Source organism: Loxodonta africana, chromosome 7 (genome assembly GCF_030014295.1).
Source record: "Loxodonta africana isolate mLoxAfr1 chromosome 7, mLoxAfr1.hap2, whole genome shotgun sequence".
Classification (NCBI taxonomy): domain Eukaryota; kingdom Metazoa; phylum Chordata; class Mammalia; order Proboscidea; family Elephantidae; genus Loxodonta; species Loxodonta africana.
The window spans coordinates 81,973,440-81,988,894 of record NC_087348.1 but is presented as its reverse complement, the minus strand read 5'-3'; the positions used below and the strand labels follow the sequence as shown (position 1 = coordinate 81,988,894).

The 15,455-nt window shown below is 40.0% G+C and overlaps 1 protein-coding gene and 1 pseudogene across 2 annotated transcripts in view; both read left to right on the top strand.

Moving 5' to 3' along the window:
- The first annotated feature begins 3,065 nt into the window (after positions 1 to 3,065).
- The window catches only part of LOC111749149 (olfactory receptor 52P1-like), a 66,707-nt gene continuing 54,317 nt past the window's right edge, over positions 3,066 to 15,455 (top strand). The window contains exons 1-2 of one of the 2 annotated variants that reach the window (XM_064288560.1): positions 3,066 to 3,095; positions 4,476 to 4,558. The gene's annotated coding sequence lies outside the window, so the exon portion shown is untranslated. Of the gene's footprint in view, positions 3,096 to 4,475; positions 4,559 to 14,450; positions 14,583 to 15,455 lie in introns of those variants that run through there. The other variant, XM_064288559.1, reaches the window with a different exon arrangement.
- LOC100673160 (olfactory receptor 52D1-like) lies at positions 4,474 to 12,126 on the top strand (annotated as a pseudogene).

Genomic DNA, 15,455 nt, shown 5'->3' with positions numbered 1-15,455 from the left:
GATATAAGAATGAGAAATCTCTGTTACAGACAACAATACAAACTTGATCCTTTTTACCTCTCTAATCTCATTCACTACTACTTTTCCCCTTGCTCACTCTGCTTTTGCCATATTTGCCTTCTAGAAGCTTCTCAAGTACATCCAGTACACTCTCACCTCAGTGCCTAGATAATCCACCAGCTTTTAAATGCCCAGATTTCATGTTATATCAATTAAATCAGCACGTCTCGGGGGCGGGATTGAGGCTTCAACATTTTTTAAAAAGCCCAGGTGGCTCCACTGTGTGGCAAAGTTTCAGAGCCACCAACTTAAGGTGTGTTAATAGCTGTATTTTGCAGAAGAGGAAATGAAGGTCTGAAAAATGTAACAATTTATTCAAAATTTCTCAGCTAGTAAATGTCAGAGCTGGGATGGATTCAAATCTGTATCTGTCTTATTTCTGTTTGTTCTATTTCCTATATAAAATAGATTCCTCTGTGTGGTAGCAGTAGATTAAAGAAAACCACCTTTTCAGTTTGTTTATACTTACTGTCCAGTTACTTTCTAAACAACTTGAATTAACTTGCACATCAATTTGTGTGAGGGTCAGAGACAAATTGTAAATATTATTGAGGATTGAATACGTGTTTATAGCTCAATATCGATGAGCTAAGTGCTAAGGTCTGGAATGAGGTAGAAAGGAGAGTGGTGAGAGGCTAGCTAAGGTGTTTACAATTATGTGGGATCTATTTGGTGAGGGCACTTTAAAAGAGTCTGACTAGACCTTGTCTATCCTTCTTCCTTTGGAAAATTCTTTTCTAATGGTTCAGATATGCCCTGGATAATTCCTGCTTCTAGAAGGAAATGCCATTGTCCACTTTCACATCTTTCTCTAGTATGTACTCTCTATGTCACCTTAATTTATAGGAGCCTTTCCTGACCCAATCAGTCCAGCACATGAAGTCTGATCTCCATTCCGATATTCCCAGCTTCTTGGCCTGAAAGTTTGATGGAGAAGAAGATGTCATTTTCTCAGTGGACTATGGGAAAAGTATGTGTCTTCTCACTGGCCCATAATTAACAGTAAGTTTCATTAAGTAGCTTATCATCTGGTGTAATTAGATGGAGAAAAGGCAAGGAATTACACCTAATGATGGCATCAAAATGTTAAAGAGAAATAAAGAGTCAGGTTCAAGGTCATTCTGGAGGAATTCAGATTAAACAGAATGATTCCTTTCTGAACACAGGCAGTATGAGCCACTTAGGTAATAAAAGGAAGTGTGAAAATGCCAACTTAAGGTATTTTTCACAAATGGGGTTAAATACTTTTAATCTCAACTTTGTCTCCTCATTCTTTCATCATCTTATGTCTCCTCTCTTCTCCCTGCATTGCCCTTCCCATCAGTCTGGCACAATTTGGCTACATTTTTTGCCTAAAGTCTTGTAATTGGATTAGTGGGTACCTGGGGACATGATATAGCAGAAAATGCTTCTAGATCAACGTGAGTATGTGTAGAAGGATTGGGCAGGTATTAATCTTAAAAAATGGCCATCCTGTAAAATAAGATGCTGACGTAACTAGTATGCCTCCCCAGAGATAATATTTGCAAATTCACCTCTGTTTGTGGCAACTGGGACCACTGGGCCTCTGAGCCACATCACAGCCTCTCTGGACCAAAAAACCTTTTCAAGTGTGAGAATAAATGAAGTGAGACCTCAGATCCAGGGACTATGCTACTTGTGCTGAATCAAGTCTTTCCCAGTGCTGCTCGCCCCAGAAGCTGGGGTGACTTTTGAATGGATGAGGGGAAAAGAGAATAGAGTTGAAGACTGTTCTGTAAATCCAGGAGCAGAAGTAGGGGAAGACAGAAAGGTAGGAAAATCCATATGAAGATACTGAAGTTCTTGGCTACTCCAGAGGTCATCTGAGACAGTCTCCTGACTCATTAGCGAAGGTACAGCTCCTTGAATTCCTCAGGTATTTGGTTAGCTTTATTGCATACCCAAATTTATTATCAGCAAGTCCTTCTTTGCTTTCCACCCGAATCCTTCATGTTGTAATTAGAGTTTCCAGCCTCTTGCTATTTTCATTATTGGCTGAAGAAAGCAATCAGAGGGATCTCTTGGAGCAGACTTTCTTAAAGCTATAATGAGGTTAGAAGTTCCTGGCAATAACTGCATCTTGCCCTCACTTTTGTTGGTCAGGCAAGCCAGGTAAGAGTGAAGTCATATCTACTGGTTAGTGAGTGATCTTGTTCCTAAGGAGCCCTGGTGGTGCAGTGGTTAAGCACTCGACTGATAACCAAAAGGTTGGCAGTTTGAATCTAAGAGCTATTCTGCAGGAGAAAGTTGTGGCAGTCTACATCCCTAAAAATTACAGCCTCGGAAACCCTATGGGACAGTTCTACTCTGTCCTATAAGGACACTAAGAGTTGGAATTGCCTTGAATTCAGTGTGTTTAATCTCGTTCTTGAGTACATGAAACCCCCACGGCACCTCCAAGAAAATCTGAGGGATGAGCAAACATACCTGATTGCCCTCTCATTCTTCTGAGTATCTAAGTCTAGTTAGTACCATCCAAATATAATTTCCTCAGTCTAGAGAGTTCTAGGATTTCATGTGCAGAAACATTAGAAGCCCACGAAGAACCTGTTGAGTATCCTGAGGTTCTGGTTGTCTTTTCCTGGGAAAAATTAGGTGACTGCCTCATTCATCTTTACTCTCCTCTTGGGGGCAGCATAGAACACATCTGTTTCTTTCTTGTTGAAGGTTCACAAATGTCAAAATGGTTCCTTATGTGAAGGGAGAGGGACGGTGGAATCTCATTGACATTGACGTATGGATAGGATTCGGATCTTTGGGTAGCCATTTCGTCGCATATCTTGTGAAGGTCCAGCTAATCCAGCTAAATGAGAATCAGCCTTGGATATCTCTGAAGAGAGTCCTTGATTTTAAATAGAAAGAGAAACTACAGTGCCCTTGCTCTGGGATTACAGACTCAAGAAAGGCCAGTGTATCTTACTATTTGAGGAACTAAGCAGAGTTTCCTTTTTTGAGAAATAAGTGCAAAGTCAAAGGGATGGACTCAGAGATTTGCAAAATCATGAGAAGGAACAGTGAGTATTATAGTTAATGTTTATTAAATAATAGAAACTGTGTAATTTGCTTTGTATAACTCATCACATTTATTCTTCTGCAGAGCCCCAGGAAATATGTATTATCTAAAGTTTACATTAAGGAACTGAGAACAGAAGGATTAAGAAAATCGTTCAAGGTATTACAGTTAACATTTAGCTGCAATAAAGTCAGATTTGAACCAAGCAATCTGAATGTAGGGCCTGATTTCTTATCTTCCAGACTTGAGCATCAAAGAAGAGCTTTAGGAAGGTGATGACACTGGGAATAGTGTTGTACAAACAATGCTTGAAACATTTAAGGAAGATTCAGATTTGGAGATTAAATTTCATTTCCTCAGGGAAGCTCTCCCTGTGTAGGACCTGGCTCATGTAACTTCCCTTCTTAGCAAGTATCAAGGTAGTATTCTTATATGTATATTGGAGACAGTTTGAATAATGAAGTCTCCTCATTAGACTATAAGCATAATATATCAGGAAACATGCATGTTCTTACTCTTCAATGTATATCAAACACCTGGAAGAATTCCTGGCACATAAAAAATAATAACATTTTTGACAAAAGAATGAAATTCAAGAGCAGCCTTAGAAAGATTACATGTGTTCATAAAACTGGAAACCTAAGATATGCTAAAATATGAAGAGGAATCGTGCTGGTTGTGCTTATACACACGGTCTTAGTGAAAGACAAAATATTCTCAAACACAGAAGGCTTAAAGTTGTGAACAGCAGCCTCAAGAAATCATATTTCTTATGACTAGATGTGTGCAAAAAACGGTCAGGTGACCACATTTCAGAAAGTCACATTTGAGAGACAAGAATCACAATGATTGAATTACAAATGCTTCATGATTTATATTCCAGCTGGATGACAAGATTATTGGCCACTGATTTATCTATTGTTTAAAACTCTCAGCTAGAAGGATAGAAGCCAAAAACATTTACATTTTTCCTAGATGGGCATTGAAATGTTTATAATCACTTTTTTTGTTTGTTTGTTTTTTGGCAGTTATAACCAAACTTTTGAATGTTTAAGGACATACAAAATTATAGCAGACTTGGCAGTGAACTCTATTTTTAGGTCATTAATTCCATCAGTAATTACAAGTTGTAATAAAAATAACACTATTATGTATACAATTTATAACTACAGTGACTGTTAGCAGTAGTATATGAGAAACAGACACTACAATTACTAAAACAAAATTCCTAATGCGTTATGAATTGACCTTTTAATAACGCAGTAGCAGGTGAACAGGGAATTAAAGGTAGGGTTTTTTTTTTTTTTTATTTATTCTTTATAATTGTTAGGAAATGTTTGATCCCATATTAAATGCTTCCATATCCTAAAATTCCTTTTAGATGAGAACCACTGAATGAATTTAATGTTAATGTCCCTTTGAAAAATGAGGATCTTTGAGTTCCAAAGACCAGACTTCTAGAAGGTAAGAATGATGATTCTGATTTCACCTGTAGGGGTCTCTCAAGGCAAGATGGCTCCATAATTCCTTCTTTCCCTTCTCCTATATCCTATTAGGATAACCACAAATGAAGGCCCAAGCACTCCAGAAAACCTTCCCTGACTTAACTCATCTATTAACTCAGGCGAGTCAACCTGCCTTTCTTCTTCCCTTCTCATGGCATACTTCTTCTCCTTGGAGATTTTCCAGAATACCACCTATGTTGGCCCATGGCCTGACTGATCCTATGGGAGCTCGTATTTTAAAGTGTACAAAGCAGACTAAGGCAGATATGATTTATAATCAAACTGAAGCATGTGGCCAATCAAGAAAAATGACAGCAATTTATTATGCTGATGCTGATGGATTAGATAAATACTAAGAAAAGATGATAAGGAACACCTCTTAGAGTATGTAGAGTGAAAAGAGCATAGAGAAGTCATAGACCTAGCTAGGAAGATCTTGTCTGATCCATGAGGAAAGCTCCCAAGAGGAGACATTATTTTTCAACAGTTGTCACTCACCCAACTCTGTTAAAAATTCAGTCTTTTAACAGAGTTCAGTCTTTTATTCATTTACTTGGTGATTTGCGTGTCTAATGTATAATGCATAGACACTGGATATCAAAGAAAAATAAGACTAAATTTTACAATGTAATGGGAAGGAGGGATACACATAGTTACAAAACAATTTGTGTATTTCCTAAGGTAGGCTATTGAAGGTATAGAAACAGTATAGTAGAAGGGGTTATAGAAGGGATTCATAGAAGAGCACATATTTAGCTGATTTTTGAATGACCATTGGGAACTTGCCAGGTGATCGAATGAGGACTGCTTTCCTGGACAGATAAAGAGCCATCTGAAAAATCATGCAAGTGTGAGAAAGTATGCTTTGAGCATTTTGCAACACTTAAATAAAGCTGGAACTTTCAGTATTTGGTGGAGTGTGGTAGTAAATAATGCTAGATAGGTATCCAAGAACAAGATCAAGAAGAGCTTTGTATATCCTTGCAGCAGAATCTCAGCAGGAAACAGGTGACACACTCAAACTGAGCAATTTGAGGGGAGCATAGCAAGGAAACCATTTACAAAGATGTGGATAAGCGTAGGGAAATCAGAAGGGCCTGTGCAGTTTCCTGAACTAGTAACAGCAGGTGCTGCCCCAACCCTTAGGCCTGCAGGCATGATGGGAGGATATGGTTACCAAAGGAAACCAGAACCAGAGGGGTCCAGCCAGCTTGCTGCTAACCAGCCGGGAGGAAGCTGAAAGAATGAATCCCTGACCTTGGTCTTCTTCCTCCATCCAGTTTCCTATTGTTGTTTACCACTGCAAAACCCAACTGTAAGTGAGAGGGAAAGGGAGTCTGTTGAAGTAGTTCATAGAGGTCAGTGTCCTAGGGCCCAGACATGCTGAAAAATGGTAAATGGTAGATCAGGTGGGGTTAATGCAAGAGATTCTACACAGCATCCAGCAGACCTGAAAAACCCATTGCCGTCAAGTAGGTTCTGACCCGTAGCGACCCTGTAGGACAGGGTGGAACTTCCCCATAGGGTTTCTAAGGAGAGGCTGGTGGATTTGAACTGCCACCTTTTGTTTAGCAGCCACATGCTTAGCCATTGTGCCACAAGGACTCCACAGCATCCCCTAAGAAAGGTTCATTTGCATTACTGTTGACTGTATTTGCATGATAGACTATTTACACAGCTGTGTAGAGGCTTCACTGGAAGACAAAAATGGTGCAAGTGGGCATATTAGTTACACAGCTACTTTAAAAACTTAGGCAAGAAATGAGGAAGGCATAAATTTGAGCATCTTTGGTGGGAATTAAAGAAAGCCAAGGGATTCAAAGTATACTTAGGAGGAATAAATGGCATCTAGGATGACTCAATTTCATTTTCTAACCACTTTTTAGGAAGATAAATCCCCTCTTTTTTGCATCGTTATGGTCTCTGCATCTGTCTGCAATGGCACTGCCTTCCACCCTTCCACATTTATTCTACTGGGAATCCCTGGGATGCAAGACCAGCATGCTTGGGTTGCCATCCCCTTCTGCTCCATGTATATCCTTGCTTTGGTCGGCAATGGCACCATCCTCTACGTCATCATGACGGACAGAGCTCTGCATGAGCCAATGTACCTCTTTCTGTGCCTGCTTGCCACCACTGACTTGGTACTCTGTTCAACCACACTGCCCAAAATGCTAACAATCTTCTGGTTTAGGTCCCATGTAACTTCTTACCGTAACTGCCTCACCCAAATGTTTTTTGTTCACACTGTCTTTGCCATCGAGTCAGCTGTCCTGCCTGCCATGGCTTTTGATCGCTATCTTGCTATCTGCCATCCACTTCGCTATACATCCATCCTCAATGTCACTGTGATTGGGAAGATTGGTCTGGCATGTGCAGCCCGTGGTCTCCCCTTTGTTTTCCCCTTCGTCATCCTCATTGAACGCTTGCCCTTCTGTGGACATCACATCATCCCCCACACGATACTGTGAGCACATGGGTATTGCCAAGCTGGCCTGTGCCAGCATTAAGCCCAACACTATCTATGGTCTCTCCGTGGCACTTTCTGTCACTGGCATGGATGTGGTCCTCATTGCTACTTCCTGTGGCCTAATCCTGCAGGCCGTGTTGCGCCTGCCCTCTAAGGATGCCCAATTCCGAGCATTTAGCACTTGTGGAGCCCACATCTGTGTGATTCTTGTCTTCTACATCCCTGCTTTTTTTTCTTTTTTCACCCACCGGTTTGGACACCATATACCTCCCCAGGTCCACATTGTGCTTGCAAATCTCTATATTCCCTTGCGACCTGTTCTAAACCCCCTGGTCTATGGCATTAATACCAAACAGATTCGGATGAGAGTGTTTGGTTTTTGTCTGGAGAGGAGGTAGCTATACTATCTATATGCTCCCACGCATCATCAGGAAATGTCATATTTAATTTCCCATCTTCTTCAGCAATCCTTATCCTTGGACTAGCGGTTGCTGCTTATGCTCGTTCCAGCAGGTCAGTAGCATGTGTTATCTGTGAGTTTTTTGAAGTATTCAGAACAATTCATTTAGTCTTGTGAAATATACAAACTACCGTTTTCCTGTGAAGCTATTATGTGGCCTGTTAATGAGCCTATAGGTCTTAAATCTTCCTAGGGATAAGTCAGGAGGCCATTCAGAACTCTGAAAGTAAAAGATATGGAAAGCTACTTTCTGGTGGATGTAGAAGAAAAGTGGTCATAAAAGAACTATTAATACATCAAATAATCGAGAATACACACACACACACAAATTTATTTATAAATATACGGCCAGCACTTTATTTTAATTACAGTGTTTGCAGTAACATCTGCACCAGTATTCCAGGGCTGGCTATGAAAGTCTGGTATCTTCTGGATCTGGGATTACATTTGAAATAGATGAGAATGAATGCTGAGTGCCTTATTGTGAGAAGTCTGGAAGGCATATATCCACAGGAAAGCCACAGAACAAGAGTCTCAAGGAATGAATTCAAAAGACGATGCTTTGTAACTGACATACCCACCTATGATTGATGATCTTTATATTTTTTCTGATATTCTAAGAGTGAAGAGTTTTACATGGAAAGTTTTCTTTGAGCTGCCATGGATTCTTTCTTATCTTATTCTTACCTTACTTGAGCCAGCTAGTTAACAGCCCTTTGGGTACATAAGGATTTCCAGGACAATGAAACATAACATGTAGCTAGAGTTTTCTGCTAGTGCTATGTGGGCTGATGAAGTCCGGGTTGACAAATGTTTTTCTCCAAAGAGTCAACCTTCACAAGTACAGGCTTGTCTTCCACATGAGTATTTTTAAACTCATTATTATTGACGAGAAGAAACCAAAGCAAGTAGATAGTTTACCTTCCTACATAATACAGCCATCTTCTCTAGAGTCAATTTTTCATTATATGTTATTCATCAGAAACTCACTATCTTCTAAAGCATTTGTTCCACTTTTGAACGTCAGTGTCTGTATCTCTTCATTCTTCTAAGGCCTGAGACTCACACTAAACACAGTCTTATCTGTTACAGGTCCCAGCCTAGCTGACTTAGTTTGTAAAATAGCGTTTTGAAGAATGAGGGTCATGTAAATAAACCAGAAATGTTTTGCAAGAAATTTAGAAACATTGTTCATTTATGCATTCATATACCTAGGCATTTATTCAAAATTATTTATTGAGGGTAATAGGTACACTGAATTTCCCAGGGGAATAAATGACAGTGCCAGACTTTAGGAAACATTCGATCTCGGGAGACAGGGAGTCAGGTAATTACAATAGAACAGGCATTTGCAGGGACAAGGTGCAAACGAAATAAAGAGGAGACTATGCACACAATAAAATAAGCAAATTGTTGTTTAGACAGTGAAATAGTCATTATTTTATGGTCCGTCTTCACTCTAAGCCCTTTTCTCTATTGGGCCAGGGCAGAAGGATGCAACTTGTCCATAATTTGAGAATATGTTCTTGATTCTGTCTTGATTTTCATGTTGAACAACTAAGTCATACCTATAGAAAAATGCTATCAAAAAGTTAATTGTTATAAAATGCTTCCTATATATTGGGAGGAAGGAAGGAAGGAAGACTCTTCTGTTAGAAACAGTTAAAAATCCATCAGCATAAGAACACCAGGAACATACCTATAGTCAATAAACTTAAGTCTATTGATTTTGCTACAGCAAGAGAGAAGCATCCTGGAGGATCCATTTGGAAACTAATAATAGAGTTGGGAGGAGATTCTTATGAAATGTGGATTGTGCTGTACAATTTTTAGGAAGAATCATAGAAGTTGAAGGAGTAACTCTGGATTGGGAGTGGTCTAGAAATGGGGTTAGTCTGATGATTGGTCATCCTAATACATTTCGTCTAGTTTGGGTTAGAATTGACATTGGTAAATAAGAAGAAGTTAAGTCACTATGGAAAATGGTGTGGCAGTTCCTCAAAAAACTAAAAATAAAACTACCATATGACCGAGCAGTTTCACTCCTAGGTATATATACCCAAAAGACTTGAAAGCAGAGACTCAAAAAAAGACTTGTATACCAGTGTTCATTGCAAGCAGTATTCACAATAGCCAAAAGGTGGAAACAACCTAAATATCCATCAACAGATGAATGGATAAACAAAATGTGCTCCATATATTCAGTGGAATTCTGCTCAGTCACTAGGAGATGTGAAGTCTTGATACAGGTTACAATATGGATGGAGTTTGAAGACATTATGTTGAGTGAAATATGTCAATCACAAAAGGAAAAATAATGTATGGCCTAACATATATTTAAAAAAAAACAAACAAGAAAAAGCAAAAGTATAGAGAGCAAAGTTTATTAGTGGTTACCAGGGAAGGGAGGGATGGGGAAAGGAGGTTAATGGTGATGTAAAAATTGCATCGCCTCAGGATATGGTTTCACAGCCAATGACTGCAACTTCTGTCAAGAAGTTGTACACCTGTAAAAAGTTGAATTGGCAAAAAATGTGTGATAGGTATACTTACAACAATGGCAAAAAAAAGAAAAAAAAAAGTGTAGCTGCTAAGGCTGCTATGGACAACCTCATTGGATTTGGTTCCTTGGCTTGGAGGTTGAGGGTCATGGTTTCATGGCACATCTCAATTAACTTGCCTAACAGTGCTTTAGTGCTTCTGTTCTACCCCCACAGCTTTTTGCATAGTGCCTGGGGTCTTAAAACCTTGCAAGTGGCCATCCAAGGCACAACAACTGGTCTCTATTCACCTGGAGCAACAGAGGGAGAGACTGGAATAGGAGGAGGATATGGAATGTGTGGCTTATTGCCTCCATGAACAACTATTTCCTTTGCCATGAGATCACAGGAACTGGATGGTGCCTGGCTACCATTACTGAATTTTGATCAAAGATTCTATATAGAAGAATCTTTGATCAAAAAGGGAAATATGTAGAACAGAATATAAAATTCTCATGTGTTAAAGACCTCCTGGAGCCATAGAAGCTGGATGAACCCTTGAAATTATTGTCCTGAGATAATCTTTAAACCTTAAACCAAAAATAGCCCATGAATTCTTCTTAAAACCAAACATTATTTTAGCTTAACTAGTAAAAAATGTCTGCCTTGAGCATTATATTCTTTTAAGAACTATCTCTATGGGACCAAACTGACAATAGCAACTCAAGAGATTAGATAGGAAACTCAGGGGGCAGTGAGTTTATGTTAATGGGGGGAAAGGCTCAGAAAAGGAGGGTGAGAATGGTTATACAACTCAGAATGAGATCAATGTCACTGAATTGTACATGTAAAAACTGTTGAATTGGTGTATGTTTTGCTGTGTATATTCTTCTCAACAGCAAAAAAAAAAAAAAAAAGAAGTAGTTACTTGTGTTTGCCAGAAGAGTTAATTCTGGATTGTTCTCTCCTCTCTCTTGTTCCACACATTAGAGAAAGGCAGTGTCTGAATATTGTTTATATTCTGTAACTTTTGTTTCTGTTTACTTTGGAACAGCACAGCCTAACAACTGGCAGGGATATTTTCTTTTTTAAATTTTTATTTCTCACCCTCCTATTTTGGAAAAGGCAGATGAAATCAGCCTGTAAAACATTAATTTGGGTAATCCAGATCCACACCATTATCAGAATTTTATTGATCAGAAGGTTGTCAGGAAAACACAGCCTGTAGTTAGCTCTACATGTTTATTCTGTTGAATTATCTGATGTTCCAATGCCTGTGCAATAGCATTTAAGACTCCAGGCAATTGTCACAGCCAATTGCCAGAAGTTAAATGATTATTAGTCCATACAATAGGCTGTGGAAACAGGGGCCTTAAATTACCAAACTCAGGCCACAAAAAACTTGAACAAAATCCAACTGAGTATATTACAGAGATCCAGGAGGCTTTTTCCTTTAGCCTGATGACAGTTTACCCAGGCACAGCATGAGGTCTTATATATGACAAAAACATGAGTAGCTAAGAGGAAAATGGTTAGTTGTTTTTACCTATTGGAAGGGAAGGCTTTGATAGTGCATGGGAAGAGGGGGTTACTTACCTCCCCTGGGAGCTTCCTGAATAAGCCATACCTTATTTTTTTTTTACTTATTTTGAAAGTCTCCAGGTGTCCTTCTGAGGTAAATGAGGTCCACTGAAATGTTATAGGCTTTAAATATCTGAAAGTCTCCAGGAATTATTCCTTATACATAAGATAAATTAGTATGTGACAGACAGGCAAAAGCCCCTCAGTGGGACACAAACTGCATTGGGATTGTATCATTTATTACAATAGGAGTGAGCCAAATTTTGGCTCTTGGAGAGGAGCATATTTTCTCTGAAATTAAATATTGTTCTTGTTAGTTACTGTTGAGTTGATTCCAACTCCTGGTGACCCCATGTGCCACAGAGTAGAACTGTTCCATAGGGTTTTCTTGGCCATAATCTTTATGGAAGCAGATCACCAGGCCTATTCTTCCCCGGCTCTGCTGGGTGAGATTGAACTGCCAACCCTTAGGTGAGGAGTCGAGTGCAAGCCGTTTGTGTCACTTAGGGGCCTGTGGGTTTACAGAATCGGCTCGATGGCAGTGGGTTTTTTTTTTTTTTTTTTTTGGTATAAAGCTGACTGGATACTATACGGAGATATTCTGGGGAGAAGGCAAAGACGAGCAGTAAGCGTAGGACTTCCTGCTTTGAATTGACATATAAGATCCCTGAAGCTGCCATGTTGTAGATATAAAGTAGAGGTGGAGAGAGATGACTGAGGATCCCTAGCTGTTAAAGCCCCAGCTGTTTGGATCCTCCCAGCCCAGCACCAGACTCTTAAGTGTACCAGTCTCCGGATGATTCTGGCCCCGGCCTTTAAGCCATTCTATCTGATGCCGAACGGAGTCAACCCTCAAGCAGCCCCAGCCAGCATCCAATGCTACAGAAACAAACCGTCCCTGCTGAGCCCTGCCTAAAGTTCAGTTTCGTGAGCAAAATAAAGATGGCTGTTTTAAGCTACTAAATTTTGGAGCAGTTTATTTACACAGCAATTAATAGCCAGAATAATGCCTAATATAAATAATTTGCCTTATGATTAATAATGGTCTAACAAAACTGAGAAAATGCTTCTCTAACCAACATTTACGGTACTTCTAGAAATATTTTTATTTTGGGAGTTTTGTTGGATTGTCTACATTTCCCCCCACTTATTTTGGTATGAAAAGTGAAAAGCAGATATTTTAAAATACAGAAGAAGCTACGTATGGTTAAAATTGCCATGATTTTTCAGCTATGACAAAAAGTTTAAATTGATATAACAGAAAAACAAAAATCTTTAAGAGTCACAAACGAGGAGCTAAAACATTATTATTAACAAAAGGATAATAGTCGGGGGTGACTGACAGAGTTTTGGGGGCCATTCTGTAGGAAAAGATTATGAAGCTGTATTTAGAGAGCAGATAGGACCATGGATATAAAAATGAGGGCTAGGAGGAAAGGGTCCCTGGGTTGTACAAATGGTTAATGACATGCTTGAGTGTTAACTGAAAGGTTGAAGGATTCAGTCCACTCAGAGATGTCTTGCAAGAAAGGCCTGGTTAACTGCTTTTGAAAATCAGCCATCGAAAACCCTAAGGAGCTCAGTTCTACTCTGACGTACATGGGGTCACCCTGAGCTGGAGTCTACTCAATGGCAAGTAGTTACCAACCAGTTAGAAGGAAAGGATTCTACCTGTCATTATCATCCAGCAGGACCACTTAGGGACAGAGAGGAAAGAGACGACAGAGACCAGGATTTCTGCATGTATTAGAGCCCTGGCACTCTCCAGGGCAAAGCTCTAGGAAAGTCTATAGCCGGATGCACCCATGCTGGCCTATTTATTGACCTTTGCATTTTTGTGTTGATTGTCTCAGGCCATTGACTTTGCCATTCACTTTTCTCTGTCAGTGCTTCCTTCTTATTGACACCTGACTCTGAACAAAGCCCCCCAAGGGGTCTGTCTGTAGGCAGAACATTTGCTCCAACAGGATTTTGAATCTGGGTCTGTGAATCCTGCTTCTGTCACATCTTCACATGATTTTGAGACTATTTTGTTTTGGGTATTTTGCTGACTAACTATAATAAATTATTTGCTATGAGTTTATAAGAAGAGGAATCTGGCCACATTTTTTGGATCCAGAAATTGGGAGTACCTTGAGACCAAAGTGGGGATGTTGGGGTAAATGGTACATTGTAGAAATGCCCTGGGAAATGCCTGGGGCAAAGCCACGAGACTTGTTAAAAGAGAGTGAAAACAAAAAGAAGCTGGAAATAGCCAGCGATTTGAAGCTGCAAACATTATACATCAGCAGGAGTTGCTTTCTGATTGTGGAACGCCCATATTGCTGGGCCTTAGTCTATTCCCAGACTCAGCTTTAGCTGTGCTCCTCTTCTCCTCAGGCTCCTTCAGGACCAGCAAAGACTGAAACATGCCTAGAGTCCCTAAGGTCAACCAGTTCCATCCCCTGGGAGCTCAAGGCAACCTCCAGGGTCACTTTTATACATAATACTAGTGAGGCTTTGAGGATTGGGGTGGGAATTCAAAGAGCTAATTCTGGGCACCTTAGGGGTCTTTCCTTAGGTTACTTAAAGAGCCGTACTATGGATTCCGTATGCCCAAAGTTGAGGAGTGAAGAGATTCAGGGCAGTCAGTGTACTCTGCAGGAGCCATATGGATGTTTGCTGAGATATAACTACATACATGGGCACACACTCACGCATACATGTTTGCAGAAGGTGTTTGAGTGCAGCTTCCCGCTCTCTCACTGCCTCATATTCAGGTAAGCCATTCTGGGTGACAGTGGGTTTTATGTTTTCATCCTGGTACCCTACTCTCTGAACTTCAGGTGACCAGCATTCTATTGCCTTCTTTTTTTCTTAGCCAGGTTGGGCAGTTCTCATCAACAAGGTCTCCACTCCCTTAAGTCTTGACTCTTGGTGTTGTCCCTTGGAGAAACTGAGGAAGCTGTTTCTGGGGACTTATCCATGCCTGGGACCAGCTTCTCCTCCCAAAGTATGTATAGTTAAGGGAAAAGAAAGCATTGGGGTTTGGAGGACAAAGAAAGAACTCAAAATAAAAAGCAAAACCAAAAAACAAGCACTGATGATGGAATCATTGTGTTTAGCTAAGAGAAGAGTGAAAGTACTCCCCAAAAGTTATCACAGCAGGTACTTCTACTCTAAGAATACAGCTAACCCATTCCTCAGGACTCCTGTCCCTCAGATAAAACCATGGGGCACAAAAGAGCACAGAATCTTGCTCTGGAGAGCTCTCTCTCCACGTCAGTCTTCAGTGACATCCCACTCCAGAGGAAACTGCCCAATGGTGTTCACTGCATTCCTTTCCTAGGAATTCTCTTGCTTTTCTCTCCTATTTTGCTCTCATTTGGACAGTACTTTCAAACAGAAGGTGGCATGAAATACCTGTGATACATAGACTTAGGTTGCCATCACACATGAGCCCCATCGCATCTGGGAGGTGGCCATGATATTTTGAAGGAGGGATCTTAGATACAGGGGTTGAAGGTAACAAGGAATAAAATTACTGTGGGAAAAAATATTGTTCAGCAGCTCTGGACTATTTTAAGGATAATAGGATAGGACTTGGGAAGAACACAAATATTTGGATGTAGTATTCAATAATATCTTATGTTGAAAATGCTTAAAGGAAATATCAATTGGTTGGGAGAGTACCAAGTCCCAGACAGACTTTCCAGTATACCTAATTAGAAAGGCATCAAAACATGCAGGCAGAGCCCATTACCTTTTCATTTCCTTTACATTCTGCCCATTGATGTACCTATTTTGTTTGCAAGACAAGGTGCTTTGTTTCTCTTTTAAATAATGTCTTAGGTAGCATAGGCATCATTCCCAAGCCCACCAGTGG